The following is a 12,945-nucleotide window of genomic DNA, read 5'->3' as shown; positions in this document are numbered from 1 at the left end:
TGGGTGCAGTTCCCTGCCCCCCACCCAGGGCAAGTGTGGGCAGCTGAGGTTTGCTCACAGATGAGTTGCAGTGTAGCTGGTAACATCTAAAGCAAATGTGCCTTGGAAGTTTTTGGAGCCCAGCTCTCCGACTGCTCACCACAAGCTCTGATTGAAGGGATATCCAGGCCTGACAGAGTTCCTGCAGCTCCCACGCTTGTTTCTAAACCCAAGTCTCTAAGTTCCTTAGCCAAAGCTGGGCTTCCCAGGCCCTGACCGTCTATGGGGGTAGCCTTGGGGTTGATCCTCTGGTGTGCAGTCCACTGCCCCAGAGTAAATGACTTTTACCCCAGTCTTTCCCTGAATGTCATCCCCAGATCACCAGGGTCATTTCCCCAGGGCTTGAGAAAAAAGAGGGGTCTAGTACTCTTCCTTGGAGAAGGCAATGGCACCCCACTCCAGTACTCTTGCCTGGAAAATCCCATGGACGGAGGAGCCTGGTAGGCTGCAGTCCATCGGGTTGCAAAGAGTCGGACGCGACTGAGCAACTTCACTTTCACCTTTCACTTTCATGCATTGGAGAAGGAAATGGCAACCCACTCCAGTGTTCTTGCCTGGAGAATCCCAGGGATGGGGGAGCCTGGTGGGCTGCCCTCTATGGGGTCGCACAGAGTCGGACATGACTGAAGCGACTTAGCAGCAGCAGCAGCAGTACTCTTCCTAATTAGATGCATCACCCACGATGGAATAGCGATTAGGCTGACAACTGACTTCTCGACAGCAATGAAAGAAGCCAGAGGTGGTAGAATGTCTTCAACAGGCCAAGATAAAACAATTGGCAGTCTACTACCTTTAAGAAAATAATTTTCAGACAAATAAAAACTGAGAGAGTTTACCACCAAAGAGCTCACTAAAGGAATATTAAAGGAAGGACCCTCTTGAAAAAGAAATGGTAGACAAAGACATTGGTAATATGTGGGCAAAATAAAGCAACATTGACTGTTACAATTTTTTTTTCTTTTTAAATAGGAAGTTACAGCCCACGGGCCAAGTCTGTTCCATGGCCTGCTCTTATAAATAAATTTTAATTAGAACACAGCCACGCCCATCTGCTTCTGGGTATGTGTGACTGCTTTCTCATTATAATAGCAGAGTTGAGTAGCTGTAACAGGGATTGTCTTGCCCACAAGGCAAAAAATATTTACAATCTGACACTTTATAGAAAATCTTTGCTGACTCTTATGTTAGAACATTAGAATTTTTGGCCCCAGCGTTTTCGCCCCAAAGTAATAAATGCCTTAAAGACAGGATGATCAAACCTTTTCACCACCTCGGAGAATATGGTAATAACAATAATAATAGTAGCAACAGTAAGGCTGGGCTAAATGCTGACCCTGTTGAATTTAAGAGCACAGGTTCTGGAAGCAGGTTGGCTCATATACTAAATTCAACATTGTCCCACTTGTGGGACCTTGGCTAAGTTATATGATGCTTCTGTGCCTTGTTTTTCTCTTTTGTAAAATGATGGCTACTCTGGGGAGTTGTTGTGTGAGGTGACAAAGGTATTATATGTAAATAAGTTGTTACACATGCCTCAACAAAGTGAAAGTGAAAGTCACTCAGTCGTGTCCGACTCTCTTCGACCCCATACAGTCCACGGAATTCTCCAGGCCAGAAGACTGGAGTGGGTAGCCGTTCCCTTCTCCAGGGGATCTTCCCAACCCAGGGATTGAACCCAGATCTCCCGCATTGCAGGCGGATTCTTTACCAGCTGAGCCTCAACAAGTCACTCAGTCGTGTCTTACTCTTTGAGACCCCATGAACCGCAGCATGCCAGGCCTCCCTGTCCATCACCAACTCCCAGAGTTTACTCCCAGTGATGCCATCCAATCATCTCATCCTCTGTCGTCCCCTTCCCCTCCTGCCTTCAATCTTTCCCAGCATCAGGGTCTTTTCCAGTGACTCAGTTCTTCGCATCAGGTGGCCAAAGTATTGGAGTTTCAGCTTCAGCATCAGTCCTTCCAATGAATATTCAGGACTAATTTCCTTTACGATTGTCTGCTTTAATCTCCTTGCTGTCCAAGGGACTCTCAAGAGTCTTCTCCAACACCACAGTTCAAAAGCATCAGTTCTTCGGCACTCAGCTTTCTTTATAGTCCAACTCTCACATCCATACATGACTACTGGAAAAACCATAGCTTTGACTAGCCGGACCTTTGTTGGCAAAGTAATTGTTCCGTAAATGCTGGTCATGTAAATGCTCATGTCACCCTCATGGCAAACCTCCTATTGTTGCCAGGTATAGGACCCTGCTATCCAAACCTGCCTTTGCAAACTCAGAAGCAAAAAAGAGTGATATAAATTTCTGAGTTAAATGCTCAGTCTGGGGACTTCCCTGGTCCAGTGATTAAAATTTCATCTTCCAAAGCAGAGAGTGTGGATTCCATCCCTGGTCAGGAGTTAAGATCCTACATGCCTTGCAGCCAAAAAGTCAAAACATAAAAATATTGTAACAAATTCGATAAAGACTTTAAAAATGGTCTACATTAAAAAAATCTTTAATAACAAAAAATAAATAAACACTCGGGCTGGCAGCTTCCTCTCTGAACTCAATTAGACTTGGATAGTGAAGGACACTTGTACTTGGGATCTTTAACTTGGAGTCATTATTATTCCCGTTTTACAGATGCAGAAACTGATGTCAAGACAGGGTAAGGGGGCATGAAAAGCAGGACTGGATCCAGGCTGTCTGACCCTGGAGCACCCAGTAAGCACCTGCCACTCCCTGGTGACTCCTGGCCAACTGAGTCCCTGGCTCATTGCAGATGCCCATGCTTGGTGGGTGAATTCCTCTACTCCAGGGAGTGTCACCAGGGCAGGGGGCTTGGTACAACTGATTACCCAGTCCCACTCCTGACCAGCATCCCCTTACAGAAGGACTGAAGAACAGCCCAGAGGCATCTGGTCTCTTCTGATTTGGAGCCCATGACCACTGCCTGATGCGAGGGGCCCTGACAGTGAGACTTTGAACACAAAGGGGGAGTGGAAGGAGCACTGGGCTTAGGATAATGATGCCTTGATTTGAATCCCAGCCCTGCCACTTCCTGTGACTTCTGGAAGTCATTTTCCCTCTCTGGGCATCAGCGTCCTCATTTATCAGATGAAGACTTTATATTTAATTTGATCAGTGGTTCTTAACAGGGAAGGTAAGTTGCCTCTTGGGACATTTTACGTCTGGAGACATTTTTGGCTGGAACACTTGGTGGGGAGGGTGCTACTGATATCTGGTGGATAGAAGCCAGGATGCTGCTTAGACTCCCTGCAGTGTACAGGGCAGCCCCCACCAACAAAATTACCATGGCTGCAATGGTGATAGCTTTACTCTCGAGAAATCCTGCCATCTACAAGGGTCCATTCAGCTCTAAAATTCCATCCTTAATTTGTTCATCAAAAATGTGTTTATCAGGTAAGTGCCTTTTGTGTATGAAGCAGTAAACAGTTCAGAGTCCCTGCTCTCTGGAGGCTCACAATTTATAAGGAAATTGGTAATAAGAGTTCATATTGGTTAAGTGCTAAGTACATACCAAGTTCTTTACATAAATTGACATCTTTGAGCCACAAAAACTATTATTATGCCCATTTTATAGATGGAGAAACTGAGGCTCAACAAAGTAAAGCAGCTTGCCTAAGGTCACACAGCTAAAGCAGTGATATCAGCATTTTTATTCCAGAGTGCATGCTCCTAACCGCACAGACCTTCAACTGCCCCAGAACAGTGAAAAGGAGGACAGGTCCCCATCTGCCACTGGAAGAAAGGCAGCTTGAATGCTGAGGCCCTGTGGTCTCTTTATCATGCAAACCATTTAGCAAACTGGAAAAGGGCCTCATGACTATAAACAAGCCAGTAATGACCTGACAGGCAGAGGGGCTGGAGTAGTGTTAGGACCACAGAGACATTAATCTGCTTCCAGCCACTGCGGCTAGAAAGGCATTTGTTAGAGCAGTTATGGGAACCATAAAAGGCTATTTGACAGCAGCCTTCCCTACAGTGGGAACCTCAGTCATTGGGAAAAGGGCCTCTTGGGGCTCAGGTGTTACAGGCCCTGTTGGCCAGAGGCAAATCCTTCCATCTGCCACAGATAGGATGCTGTGGAGATGACAGGAAAAACTGTGAGGTTGCCCCAGGAGAGCTGGATTCTGGTCCTTTTAATGACTCTCAAACAGCTGCAAGGCCTGTAAGTCCTGTAGTTGCTCTGGGCCTCAGTTTCTCTATCTGTAAAATGGAAACATTGATGTTTATCTCACAGGGCTGTTCTGAGGCTCTAAGGACGCAACAGATGTGGCACCGGATGTGAACGTACTTTACAGAGGTGTTAAGTATCACTATCGCTGGTGGTGTTTGTAGAAGTAACAGCAGCTGCAGGAACGCTATGCAGGGATGTGTCTCTGAGATTTAATCAAACCTTAGACCTGGGTGAAGCTTTATAGATCCATCTGGTTCAGCTTCCCCACTGAGGAAGTAATAGCTTTCATTCTTCACACACTTAGTTTGTGGCAAACACTGCTCTAAGCACTTTGTATTAACCCATTTAATCCTTACATCGAACTGCAAGTCAGCAGTGAAAAGTGAGGGGGGAGTCTTGGTGTTTGCCAAGTGGAAAAGATGGGAAAATCAATAGAGGGAAAAAATGGGGATACTCTTCCCATTTTACAGATGAAGATGCTGAATCCCAGACAGGTACCAAGGTTGCCTAGCCAGTGGCAAGCAGGCTGGCTCCACCTGGGAGCACTGCTCCACCCTCATCCATGGGTGAGAACTGGAGCCAACTGCAGGGTAGCAGATGGATACATACATCTCATCTCCTTCCTGGGGACCTCCACTGCCTCCTGATTGCTGGGTCACAGGGCATCTCATGACTTCAGCTCCCCTGCAGGGAAATGGCAGCAGGATAGCTTGGATTGATGGGGTTTGACTTTTCTTAGGAATTGGGATGACTCTGAGCCTCAACTCAAAGTGGGATGGGCTGACTGGGAGTGATGCCTTCAGGAGACATCCCTACCTCATCAGGAGCCTGGCAGGGAGATGGAAGGACCTCACCTCCTGGGAGCCTAGAGGTCTGAGCAGTTTCTATAATTGGAGTTTGGTGTGAGGACAGTGCAAAAGGCTTGTCTCAGACTGGGACCCATGGGGGATGGGGGTCTCCACTTGGGAGTAGGCTGGAAGCATGGTGGAGTGGGGCCCCTCCCCAAAGAAATGCAGGGCTGAGGCCAGGGAGGACATTGCAATGCTCAGTTACAATGCAGTCAGCTGGGTTTTGCACAACAATCCAGGTTTTGCTGATGTTTGTTTTTTTTTTAAATTATTATTGAAGTAGACGCATAAAATTTTAAATTGCTGTAGATTCCTTCTGGGCCTCCAACAATACTATGCAAACATTATGTTGGATGAGTCCCAGTATCTATGTGGGAAAGATTGAAGGCAGGAGGAGAAGGGGACGACAGAGGATGAGATGGTTGGACGGCATCGCCGACTCAATGGACATGAGTTTGAGCAAGCTCCGGGAGATGGTGAAGGACAGGGAGGCCTGGCGTGCTGCAGTCCATGGGGTCGCAAAGAGTCGGACACGACTGAGCAGCTGAACAACAACAACTATCTATGTGTGTGATGAGGAAGCCTGGAGAGGGGAGGGAGGGTCAGTGTCTAGGAAGATGGTTCTGCGGGCTCTGGTGTCAGTGCGGGGACCCTAAGAACCATGTTCTCCTGACCCTGAGTCCCCTGCTCTCAAGGAACTGTCTTCGATACACCTCTCATGACCTTGTAACTGAGCTGTCAGAAACCCTACTTTGCAGCCTTCCTTTGTTAAACAGTCTCTTCCTAGGATTTGGGAAGCTCTCAGGCAGAGGTCAAATCTCATAGAGCCCTTCTCTTCAAATTTTCTGGCCTCTTCAATCCCTGTTCAGAACTGTCTGAAATGAGAGATGGGCAAAGTGGCTTTTTCCAGTCCCAAATCCTATTAACTTGGGGTGTCTCTTTATAAAATGCAGGGGCCAACTGGTCACCCCAGCTCCAAGGCATGTTCCTGAGCCCTGGGCCCCAGCCCCTCTGCAGCAGGACACCTGGGTGGAAGTTTCCCTTGTCCCTTAGAAGATGAGGGGAAGCCCAAGAGCCCCCCACCTCATTGTTCCCTCCTCAAGTACCCCCAGCAGTGAAAAGTCAGGGGGAAATCTTGGTGTTTGCCAAGTGGAAAAGATGGGAAAATCGATAGAGGGAAAAAAAAAATCTCATTTTCAAGTTTCTAAGCAGGGATTGCAATCAATAATGCAAAGAGCAGCAGGAGGCCATTAAGCCATACTTGGCAGTGTCCTCCCGCCAGGGTGATGTTTGCTGAGAAGCAAACTTCAAGGGCGCCTCAGCACCCACCCTGACCCACCCCGCTCACTGCCTCTTGGGGAGCTGGTGTGAGGGGGTGGAGGGGGGATGCCACTTAGAAGTAAGCTAATCAATCCTTCGACCCCTCTGTAGACCCCAGTAACAGGCCATCATATCCAGATGTGCAGAGTCAAGGGCAACCAAAATGCCCCAGCCGGGGTGGCGGGGGCATCCAGGTTGACTGGGGGTGAGAGGTTGAGTCAAGAGAGAGCACATGCCATTCTCCCCTTTGCTTTTCGTTTCAATCTCGGAGATAAACTCGACTTTCTTTTTTTTAACCATCACAGAACAGAATAGACTGGTAGTTTACAGTCTATAATTTCCTAGCTTATTTGGCATACAGCAAATTTTCCATTTCTTTTATTGGAGTATAATTACTTTACAATGTTGCACTGGTTTTTGCTGTACAAGGAAATGAATCAGCTGTATGTGCATATATATTTCCTCCCTCTTTGACCTCCTTTCAGTCTTCCCCTATCACGGCCCTCTAGGTAATCACAGAGCACTCCGTTCCTTGTGCTATGCAGCGGCTTCCCACTAGCTATTTCACACAAGGTAGTATATATATGTCAATCCTAAATGCAGTTCACTGCAGCACTATTTACAATAGCCAGGACATGGAAGCAACCCAAATGTCCATCAAAGCTTCATTTTTATATTCTATTTCTGACTACTGCTCCAAAGTATTAGGTGCCATGGCGGGGTGTCAGGGCGTGCTCTGATGGTGGGCACATCACAGCCACATTCCCTTCTCTTGCCTCTGTCCGCTGTGTTGGTGCTTTCAAAACCCGTGGGATCGTTATGGACATGCAGCCCAGCCAATGAGGGCTTGTGGACGAGCATGGTAGGAGGGGCTGGAGTGTGTTGGGGAGGGGCAGGAAGGGGTCTTAGAAGAAGTGCCTAGTCGTTTGGTAGCGTCTTTGCGACCCCATGGACTGTAGCCTGCCAGGCCTCTTCAAAAACTTCCAGGTTGGTGTGGGAGGCTCAGACTGACTCACAGAGCTCCCCCAGTCTGATGGGGGAGACAATGAAACAATAGCACTTAAAATAATTATTCAATATGTCATTTTACAAACCCATACCCTCCTGAGACATTGTCCCAATTCAGCCATTGTCCTGGAATGCTGTTACACTATGTATTGCCTGGGGAAAGTGGCTTATTGGTGGGGTGTGGAGTTGTTTTATACAGTGTTCTATTTTCTTGCAATAGTATTCCATCAAAGCCCTAGGTGCCTGGTATGCTGGTAGGTTTGAACAGGGCCTTTGGAATCAGACGGACTGGGTTCAGATCCCAACTGTGGAGTTGTTTTTGTGCAACCTTGGGTCTGTAACTTGACTTTTCTGAGCTTGTTTCCTCATTAGGGGAAAAAAATGAAGACAGTCACACCAATCACATGCTTCATTTAAGAAATAAATGCTCCCAGCACAATGTCTAAGTAGTAGGTTCATAAGACATATTTGTTTTATTCTCTTTATGTCTTTCCTCTGTGGATTTTAATCTGACTAATGCAAATTTAATGGGGAACTTTGAAGTGTGGAGAGCTTTCGGGATAAGGAATACTGTAAATTTGGGGGCCAATCAAGAAAGGCTCCCCAAACAAAGCTCAGCATCTCCCCAAGCCCATTCTGGGATGCTCCTAACCCAAGCAGAAATATCAGAATGAGGAACTGTGGCCCAGGGCACAGGCCTTGCACACAGTAGGTGCTTATGCAATACACGGGGTTGCCGCCTGGCTTGGGGCTGGGGCTGTGACCTGTAGCTTCTGCTGCCTAAGGACAGGGACCAGGCTTTGTCATTTTCCCAGCCTTTGCAGACATCCCATGGACCCACCATCCAGGGCCTGTTGGTGGGAAAAGACCACCGTGTCCACCATGACAAGTGCAGCCGCCCCCACGGGGGCCCCGTGTCCATTCACTTTCCCTCTGCAGCCTCTTTTCCACCCAGCAGCCAGCATGCACTCTAAAACATGGATGAGACAAGGTCCCGCTTCTGCTCAGAACCTCTAGGAGGACTCCCATTAGCTAAGATTCTGTGCTCCCAATGCAGTGGGCCCAGGTTCAGTCCCTGATCAGGGAACTTGATCTCACATGCCACAGCTAAGAGCTCACGTGCAGCAACTAAGACCCAGCACAGCCAAATAAATACTAAAAAAAAAAAAAAAAACAGAACTCTAGGAGCCACTTGGAAATTATGTTTAAATCTCCAAACATTTAAACTCCAGGAGTCTTGGAGTGTTTCCAAATATAAGTATCAATTTATCTAGATACAAAACCATTAGTTTGAAATTATATAACTTGTTAGTATTTGAATAAACGTGAAATTTTGAGAGTAGTAAATATATACCTTTTTACCACCCTAGCTATGGTTCAGGGGACATTTAATTTCTCTGAATACATATCTGTCCTAGTTGTTTTTATAGATTGTAATTTTAAAATTCACCTCTGAAATACACTTTTTCATTATTCAAAGAGGTATTTTGACAAAAATGTCTATCACACCAAAAAAACAAAGCCTCCATGTCACTCTGTCATGTCATTCAATCTCGTCTTCTACAATTGTTCCCTTGTACAGCTGCCATTCTGACTTCTGTGAGATTGCTCTCCTGCCTCAGGGCCTTTGTGCTATCTATGCCTTCAGCCTGGAACTTCCTCCCCCCAATATCCGCATAGCTCACACTCAGCTTATTTTGTTTCCTATTGCTTTGTAACAAGTTACCACAAATTTAATGGCATAAATATAATTTCTTTAGGTCAGGAATTCAAACATGGCTTCGATGGGTCCTCTATTCAAGGTCTCATGAGGCTACAACCAAAGTTGCGGTGGGCTGCAGTTTCATCAGAGGCTCAACTGGGGAAGACCTGCTTCCCAGCTTCCTCCAGCTCTTACAGAATCCAGCTCTTTTAGTCATCAGACTGAGGCCCATTCACCTGCTGTCATTTAGGAGCTGCTAACGTCTAGATGTGAAGAGTTGACTCATTGGAAAAGACTCTGATGCTGGGAGGGATTGGGGGCAGGAGGAGAAGGGGACGACAGAGGATGAGATGGCTGGATGGCATCACTGACTCAATGGACGTGAGTCTGAGTGAACTCCAGGAGTCGGTGATGGACAGGGAGGCCTGGCGTGCTGCAATTCATGGGGTCGCAAAGAGTCAGACACGACTGAGCGACTGAACTGGACTGAATGTCTAGAGGCCGCCCACAGTTCCTTGCCATGTGTCCTTCTGCTTTTAAATATTCTTGCTGTAAGAATCTTGGCTGCAAGCAGTTTCAGCATACAACTAATTGGATGTAAGACAATTTTGCCACGAAAAATAAGATAACAAAAAATAGAATAGAAGACATTAAGAAGGACATAATGAAACATGAAAATTAATTGAAAATTTTAAAGATTTTATTGTGAAAAATGAAAACACAAATAATATTTAAATACATTTAAAGTGAGTAGATTCATGGTCATAGTTGTATTCGGGTATATCTCAGAGAAAGTGACAATACTTTCTCAAAGTTAGTCATTTAAGGACTCAGGATCTAATGTGGGATGTAAGTACTTTATGATGTAAAAATACCTGCTGTAAGTCAAACCAAACTGTCAGCCAGTTATTTTCCCCTTTATGGCAAAACTGCCTTAGAGCCAATTAGTTGTGCAATGAAACTGCTAGTGTCAGAGACGCTTGTGGTAACAGTACTGTGCATGCCTTGCCATGGGCCTTCTCTGTAGGCCTTCGCACAGCGTGGCAACTCACTTCTGCCAGCAAGGGAGGGAAGTCTTCCTAGTGCATAGAGCAAAAGGGAGCCTTCTCCATAGCGTAACACATTGCACATGCCGTAACGGAGTGCCAGCTAGTCACCTGTGTCCTGTTCTGTTAGCTAGAAGCAAGTCCCAGGGCCAGCCTACTCTCAAGATTGGAGGGGCTTTTCCAGGGCAAGAACAGGCGGCCTTCACACTCACCTTCTTCAAGTCTTTTCTCAAATATCACATTCTCCGCGAGGTCATCTGGATAATTGTAGTTGTGAAATTACAACCCTCCTGTCCCCAGCATTGCTGATCCCCTCTCTCCTGCTCGAATTTTCAGATAGCACTTACTGTCTTTTACCAGGATGTGTAATCTACACATGTGTTATATTCATCTTCTGTCTTCTCCCGCTAGAAAGGAAGCTTCATGGGGGCAGGGACTTGCCTCTGTCTGGCTCACGACGAGTCCTTGGTGCTCACAGCTGCAGCAGTGCCTGGCACGTAGTGGGTGCTCAGTTACTATCACTGGGGAAATGAGTTAGATCTTGTTTCACCAGCTAAAAGCCCTCCAGTGTCTCCGCATGGTCCTTAGAAAAAAATCCAAACTCTTGGCCTTCTCGACAAGACCTGGCACACCCCGGCCCTGGCCCGCCTCTCGCCCCCTCCACCCGTCCCAGCCTCACCCCTGCGGGCTGTGAATCTGTCATGCGGGCCTCTGGCTGCCCCACAAGCCTGGCAGGACTTTTTCTGCTGTGGGGCCTTTGCACTTGCTGAGTTCTCTGCCTGGAAGGAGCTTTCTCCAATCTTTGCAGAGTTGGCTCCTCTTGATCCTCATGAATCAGATGTCCTCTTCCCAGAGAGGCCTCTCTGACCACCTGACCAAAAGGAGGCTCCAGAATCTCTGCTCCCTGCACTGGGGCCCCACTCCCCACCCTGACCAGGTTACATGGCTGCTGTCTGTCTGTCCTGTGGCCTGTAAGCCCACTGAGGGCCCTTCACCAGTGTATCCATCCCCAGTGTCTGGATCAGTGCCCTATACTCAAGAAATATAGAAATGAATCAGTGAATGAGTCTGAGACTGAAATGTGGGTGAAAGCCTTCCCAGTCTAGGATGGGAGGGGGTGGGAATGCTAGGGGAGGGGAACAGTGTGGCAGGAAATCAGCATTAGCCTGCCTGCCTGGGGATGGCCTGGGTGACTGCCTGCTCCCCCCACCACCTCAGTCTTCTCTGAGGCCAGAATAGAGCATTTTGGGCTCCCCATCTTCGGCTACTCTGGCCTTGGAAGGGTGGTGTCTCTGCTTCCTCCAGTCCCCAGTCCAGGCCCTGCCTACCCCGGGGTCTGGGAGCCGGTACCTTTGGCCCCGGGCATCAGTGGTGCTGTGCTGTGCTTAGTTGCTAAGTCATGTCCGACTCTTTCTGACCCCATGGACTGTAGCCCACTAGGCCCCTCTGTCCGTGGGGATTCTCCAGGCAAGAATACTGGAGTGGGTTGCCATGCCCTCCTTCAGGGAATCTTCCCGACCCAGAGATAGAACCCATGTCTCCCGCATCGCAGGCAGATTCTTTATCATCTGAGCCACCAAGGAAGCCCAAGAATACTGGAATGGGTAGCCTATCCCTTCTCCAGAGGATCTTCCTGACTCAGGAATTGAACCAGCGTCTCCTGCACTGCAGGCAGATTCTTTACCAGCTGAACTACCAGGGAAGCCTGGGCACCAGTGGTAGTCTTTCCCAAGCCAGAGGCAAGCCAGCTGCCAGGTATCAAGGTGCTGGCCCCAGGGTTTCTCTCTCCATCCCTGTAGGCTGTTGTCTCTGTGTATTTGTCATAATTCCTAGGTATTGGTCCACGTTCAACTCAATGCCATAAGGCTTCACTGCTCACTCACTGCACCAGGCACCTGGGACACTAAGGTACGCAAGTGTGTGCTCACAATCCGGAGGTAAGGACAGACATGCTCATGCAGGAGGGGGACACTTGGGAGCAGCAGGTGCTTGGGGCATGGAGATGAGTCTGCGAGGGAAGAGACTGTGGTCGACTTGGGGGCCTTGAGGGGCCTGAAAACGGGTTTGGGGCAAGAGTATTATCTCTTTCCTTGACCTCCTGCTCTCCTTCCATCTCTGTTTCATGGACGGCCTTTGCCCTGTGTTTGTCTCTTTGTCCTCTTTCTCCCTAACTTCTGTCCCATCCCTGTCCCCTTACTCTGTCCTCATCCCAATTCCTCTGGTCTCTTGTCCTTCAGTCCCTTCCCTTATCTCACTGACATCATCTCTTTTATCTTTAAGCATTTTTATTTACTTATTTGGCTTCGCTGAATCTTAGTTTTGGCCCATGGCTTATTTAGTCGCAGCACTCAAGATCTTTAGTTGCAGCATGAGAACTCTTAGTCACAACATGTGGGATCTAATTCCCCGGGCAGAAATTGAACCCAGCACTCCTGCATTGAGAGCTCGGGGTCTTAGCCACTGGACCACCAGGGAAATCCTCTGTTATCATCTCTTGTCTTACCACCCCCAGTCCCTAGCTCCCTGTTCCTCTCTCCCCTGCCCCTTCTCATTTCCCTTGCCTCTCATCTTTTCACCCCCATCCTCCATCTCTCTGGCCTCCAAGCTATTTGTCCATCTCTTGTCCCCCCTGCCCCATCTCTCTGCCCCCTGCCTCTGTGCCAGTTTCCAGAATTCAAATACTTGCCAACACCCCATCTGCCTCTTCCAGGTTCCCACTCAGATCCTTGCCTGCCCTTCCCTGCTGCCAAGCATCCCAGGAACCTGGGCAGAGAGGTGTGGCTGCTTTTTGAACAAGA

General features: G+C 47.9%; 1 protein-coding gene across 9 annotated transcripts in view; it reads left to right on the top strand.

Annotated features, from left to right (window-relative positions):
- The window catches only part of MEGF11 (multiple EGF like domains 11), a 389,965-nt gene that overhangs the window by 204,045 nt on the left and 172,975 nt on the right, over positions 1-12,945 (top strand). Inside the window, exon 3 of one of the 9 annotated variants that reach the window (XR_008698847.1) lies at positions 9,202-9,242. The exons of 6 other annotated variants lie outside the window; for them this stretch is intronic. The gene's annotated coding sequence lies outside the window, so the exon portion shown is untranslated. Of the gene's footprint in view, positions 1-4,962; positions 5,005-9,159; positions 9,243-12,945 lie in introns of those variants that run through there. 2 more of the 9 variants (XR_008698839.1, XR_008698854.1) reach the window with 2 other exon arrangements.

The sequence above is a fragment of the Bubalus kerabau genome, chromosome 10 (assembly GCF_029407905.1).
Source record: "Bubalus kerabau isolate K-KA32 ecotype Philippines breed swamp buffalo chromosome 10, PCC_UOA_SB_1v2, whole genome shotgun sequence".
Taxonomy (NCBI): domain Eukaryota; kingdom Metazoa; phylum Chordata; class Mammalia; order Artiodactyla; family Bovidae; genus Bubalus; species Bubalus kerabau.
Note: the sequence above shows the minus strand (reverse complement) of the source record. Positions and strands in the feature narration are given on the sequence as shown.